The sequence below is a fragment of the Rattus rattus genome, chromosome X, assembly GCF_011064425.1.
Source record: "Rattus rattus isolate New Zealand chromosome X, Rrattus_CSIRO_v1, whole genome shotgun sequence".
NCBI classification, from domain to species: domain Eukaryota; kingdom Metazoa; phylum Chordata; class Mammalia; order Rodentia; family Muridae; genus Rattus; species Rattus rattus.
The window spans coordinates 84,180,006-84,186,005 of record NC_046172.1 but is presented as its reverse complement, the minus strand read 5'-3'; positions in this window follow the sequence as shown (position 1 = coordinate 84,186,005).

The following is a 6,000-nucleotide window of genomic DNA, read 5'->3' as shown; positions in this document are numbered from 1 at the left end:
TGAGGTAAAATAATAATGTTACTAAAGTAAATAAATCTGTAAAAAATCTTACTATATAAATCATATATTATACATTTGTATTCTGAAACTACCAATAGTTTACATTAGGACAAAGTCTCCCCCAATTTATTGTCTCTTAAATTCAAATTTATTAACTCAAACTCTTTGGATTCCACTAAATTAGATTACATAAATGTAACATGACAACATCTGATATATGTTGATATCTTCATCTCAAATAATATTACCAATGTGTTATCCAGAATTTGTGTCTTTTCAATGGAATTTAATAGCCATCAGAGTGAACCAGCAAACTTCAATAAATTCCCCATTGTTTTGTTTCTTTCTCCATTACTCATTTGTGTCTATAGTTTCCTTTTCCAAAGCCAAACAGCTGGGGCTTCCTTCACTATTAAAAAGTAGTAACCGCCAAACTTCAGTTTTAAAAATTGCAAAATTGACAGAATCCTCAAGGGGGGCTTTCGTCCAGAGCATGTGGAATTTGAAAGGAAAAGCAGATGGAGTCCAGGAGAAAGACAGCTTGGTGATGATGATTTTAATTATTAACTGAAAATCAAGTGAGGTACACTGAAGGGAGAAATTATTTGGGAAGCTGTTATAGAGACACAGGGAAAGGAAAGTTGCTGTGCACCAGCCTAGCCTTCCTTAAGCAGAAGCCATGTAGGCAAAAACCATAGTGCTCTAAGTGCCCTGAAGCCGAAGGACAATAGATGCGTGGAGCATTCTGATTAGTGATGGCAGGAGACACAGATGGCTGGTTAACCCGTTAGGTGATCAGAAAGCAGGGCCACCAGGGAATATGTGGCCTCTTCATACAGCAGGACCCAGACAGGTGGCAGACAGCTTGAGCTGGGTTCTTTGTGTTTGATTTCTGACCTTATTTAAAATGACAGTTTTAAAATGCCTATTAGGCCCTTACTTAAGCTTTTGTTGTTAATGCTGTTTTGTGCTTCTTTTAGCCCAAGGTTGGTAAATGGCAATACTATATCCAGAAGCACATTATCAATTTCGCCTTAGTATTTTAAGTTTTGTTTTAAAATTTATTTATTTATTCTAATTTACCTTTTTTCCTAGAGTATAGTTTGATCATATTCTTCCTCCTAAACTCATCCCAGTTCCTACCCACCTCCCTACCCACCCAACCTCATGTGCCCCACTTCCCTCCCTCACCGCTGCCATCCCCTCCCTCCCTCTCTTTCAAAAATGTGAAATAAATTAAAATGAACTTTAAAAATACAATAGTACCAAAACAAAATAGTGTACAAACAAAAACCAATAACCAGAAACAAAAACATTGATTTTTGTGTTGGGCAATACTCTTGCACATGAGGCCTGTCCCTAAGTATGACTGATATACCCAGTGATATTCCATTGGAGAAAACTGATTTTCCCTTTCACAGCAGGTATCAAATTGAAAAGACCTTCCTGGTAAGAGATAAGACTTTCTGTCTGGTTTCCCTTTTCAGTGTCAGGAGTTTGTCTGATTTAAACCTGTGAAGATTCTTATGCATGCTGCCACAGACTGGTTGTGTCTGGAAGATGTCGTTCCCTTGGAGTTATCCACCAACTCTGGCTCTTAGAATCTTCCTGTGGCCTCTTTTGCATAGATCCCTGAGTCTTGAGGGGAGGGGTTTGATGAAGTCATCCTATTTAGATGCTCCAAAGTCCATTGCTTTCTGCACATTCTCCAGCTGTATTTTATTAATTTCAATCTATTGCAAGAAAAATCTTCCCTGATGAAGGTTGAATGATACTTTTTCTATTGGTATAGCAATATTCCATTAGGAGTCATTTTGTTGCTATGTACCTTTAGCAGAACAATAGTAATAGGTTTTTGTCCAGGGTCTATAACCTACCTATTTTCCGGGTTTTGTTAAGGTTAGCATTATCAGAATATCAGATCCACTTCATGGAATAGGTATTAAATCTAATAAAAAAAATAGTTGGATACTCCATTAACATTCGTGTCTCTATTGTGTCCACATATCTTGAAGGCAGGCTGAGGTTGTAAATCACAGGACTTGTAAATAATGATTATTTTTTTTTCTTCCAGTAGCATGTGAAGTAATTACTAATACTATGCCCACTGGTATATAAACATGAAGCTTCTAGTTCGACACCTGCTTGAATCCTCCATATAATGTCATATGCTGCTTCAGAAAGGTAGGCTATGGCCTTACTATCAGGATAGGAAGAGTAACCTATGCCTTGGCAATACTCTGTATTGTTTAGGGTGTTCTATAAAAAGCATTTTGACCAAGAACTTGGACAATCTGTAACCCATTCCTTGCATTAAGATTTTATTTAGTAACATAAGATACCTAGTTTTCTCCTCAGTTATACATTGTCTCAATTTAAATTTCTCTCTTATATGTATATGGTTCATGAAGTTGCTAAGGTAGAAGGGTCCACATAGCATTTGAAAAAGTCATTAAATTTACTAGTTTCTCCCCATATTCTTTCCTTTACCGGGCTTTAAAATTTCCATCTCCATCTAATCCTCTCATTCTACTTTCCCCTTTGCATTTTTATAATGCTATTCTGTATTTTCCCATCATCAGATGATCCTCTCCTACATATCTCAAACCCTATATGAAGTCCTTTACTAATCACTTAACTACTTGAAACTACTTCAGTTTGAAACACTGGTAAATGAGAATAGTATATACAGAAGTATAATTTCATTATATTCTTTGACATTTTAGTATTCCATATTTCTTGAGGCAACCTGAGCTGTGGCCTCTCTCTAAAAGTATGCAAAGGAAAATTTCCAAATGTGACCCCTTGAATCTTCCTTTAGGCACACTGGCCACTCATCCAGAAATCTCATTCAAGTCGCTTTCATATGAGGCATTGCATGAGCTTGATTCTGTACATGTGTGAGACTGGAGGTTATCAAAATCAAATGTAATGGTGGTGGATTTGGTAGTTGAAAACACCTGTTGTAGCTTGTTTTTATACTATTTGAAATACATTAAACAGCTATAAGGAATATTATCCTTGAAAGGCCAACACTGGAGAAGCTGGTGTGTAAGATAAGTAGATAACCTATGCATTGCTCTAGGTGTTTTTGGATTTGTAGTTAATCTGATTGCTGCAGCTGCTTAGTTTTGCATTTAAGCAAAAACAATTTTAAATGCTGTAAAATCAAGCAGGGTTTGTTTTTGTTCTGTAGCTACAAGAAACCCGATTTCCAATCTGAACTTGCTGGTTCATATCAGATTCTTTTGACACAATATTTAACTGTTTCAGAAGAATATGTTATAACCTTTGCTCTCCTTACAATAGAAGAAAAGGTAAAAGGTGTTTGAAAGAGATGTCTTAGATACTAACTAAACAGGGTCAATTTCAGGCCAGGAATTCTGTAAGGCTATTCTAAAATGCTTGTTCTTTTGAGATCAGAAAAATATTAAGAATTACCAAGAGGGAACAAAAAGAGCAAAGTTAAACATGTGATCCCAGGTTCTCACTCTGCAGCTGTACATTGGAAAATGGGTTTTCAGTTCTTTGAAAAATGATGGGACAAATAGAGCAGAGGTTTTTAAATACATGTATATATCCTGAAATAATTGTAGTAGTAGTAGTAGTAGTAGTAGTAGTAATAATAATGATAATAATAATAATAATTTCAAGTGCAATTCTTACTAAAAGTCATCAATTTTACTGATGCTCCCTATCATTTTATTACTGACCATTTGAGGGCTTGAACTAAGGGGCAGAGTGTCCCAACTCTGACTGATTCATATGCTATCATATTGAAACTATAAATGCAGGAGCTCTAATCTGTAAGGCACAGTTTTATAAAAATAAGGAGACTTCTGGAGACTGCCAGATACTTAATTTAATTTCCTTTGTACTGTTTTATTTATTTTTATATTATGTGCATTAGCTCTTGCCAACATATATGTATGTGCGTGAAATGCATGCCTAGTACCATTAGACTGAAAAAGATACTTGAGAATGGAGATATAGATGGCTATGAGCCATTGTGTAGATATTGGAAACTTAATTCTGTGTTTTCTGCAAGAGCAGAAATTTCACTTAACCTCTAACAATCTTTCTACACCTTAATTTTTATCCCAATATTTTCTAGTGTATTTTGTATGCTCTGACTGTACTGCTGGTATTTTTCATGTGTAAGAATAGACTCTGGTTCGACAAAAATATGTAGAATTACTTTTTAAATCACTATCTGGAAATATTGTCAAAGAAGACAATTGTTGGGATGGGTCTGCAGCAAATTATATTTCTGTATGTGAATCTCCCCATATTATTGTCCCATTTGAGGTGGAGGTTGGAAAATACAAACCAGCCAGTATATCTGATGTGGGCCCATTTCTTATAAGTTGTGTTTTTCCCATATATATATATATATATATATGGGGGGGCTATCAGCCTCTTTCTGTCTTTTCTATGAGGGAATTAATCACAGAGATGAAGATTAATTAATTTCTTCCAACAAGACTCCACTTTCATATTAGCACATTGAGAAATTTGTTTAAAAATATGAAGTTGGGAGAATCCAAATATTCAAACAAAACTGTTCCATTACTCAGGAGTGTGTATGATCTGAGCAGCCAAGTGTCTTCTAATTCCCTGCCTGAAGCTGACTCATTGTCCTGGTTCAATTTCTATTGCTATGATAAAGACTGACAGGACCTTCTAGTCTCCATTTGTGCCCCTGTGTAAGTCTATGGCAGAGTTATCTGTATCAAAATCACGTGCAGAGAGAGCTGGTTTCCCAGGAGTATTGTCACTCCTGAGATCACAGGTGAGACCAACACTCTTGCTCCAATTACTGTCCAAAGAAGGACCCATCAGGAGACTACAGGGCACAGGAATTGTGGAGCAACTTACAACAGAATCCTTCGGGTTTCCATCAGTCCCAGAAAGACAACCCTGTGACAGAGCTCTCCACACCAAAATCCTGCCTGGAGAGAACTGGTCTCCTAGGAGTGCTGACAGACCTAATATCAAAGGCTCACAGGCTCATAGGAGGGACAGGTTTCAATAAGAGACAGCAAGAACAATGAACATCAGAGATAACTAGATGGAAAGACAGCAAGCATGAGATAATGAGGAACAGAAACCAAGGCTACATGGCATCATCAGAACCCAGTTCTACCAATACAGCAATTACTTGATACCTCAACAGACCAGAAAATCCAGATTCTGATTTAAATCACATCTCATGATGATGATATGGGACTTTAAGTAGGACATAAATAACTCCCTTAAACAAATACAGAAGAACACAGGAAAACTGGTAGAAGCCCTTAAACAGGAAACACAAAACACCCATAAAGCATTACAGAAAAAATACAACCAAACAGGTGGAAGGAATTGAACAAAACCATCCAGAATCTAAAAATGAAAATTGGAAAAATAAGAAATCACAAAAGGAGACAATATTGGAGTTAGAAAACCTAGGCAAACAATCAGGAATCATAGATTCAAGCATCACCAACAGAGTACAAGAGATAGAAGAGAGAATCTCATGTGCAGATGATACCATAGAAAACATTGATACAACAGTCAAAGAAAATGCAAAATGGCAAAAGCACCTAATCTAAAGCATCCAGGAAATCCAGAACACAATGAGAAGACAAAACCCTAGGGTTTATATGTATAGAAGAGAACAAAGACTCCTAAATTAAAGGGCTAATAAATATCTTCCACAAAATAACAGAAGAAAACTTCCCTAACCTAAAGAAAGATGCCCATAAATCTACAAGAAGCCTACAGAATTCCAAATAGACTGGACCAGAAAACCTTCTTCCCTTCACATATTAATCAAAACAGCAAATGCACAAAACAAAGAAAGAATATTAAAAGCAGTAAGGGAAAAAGATCAAATAACATACAAAGGCAGACCTATCAGAATTACACCAGACTTCTCATAAGAGACTATGAAAGCCAGAAGATCCTGGGCCCATGTTATACAGATTCTAAGAGAACACAAATGCCAGCCCAGGCTAC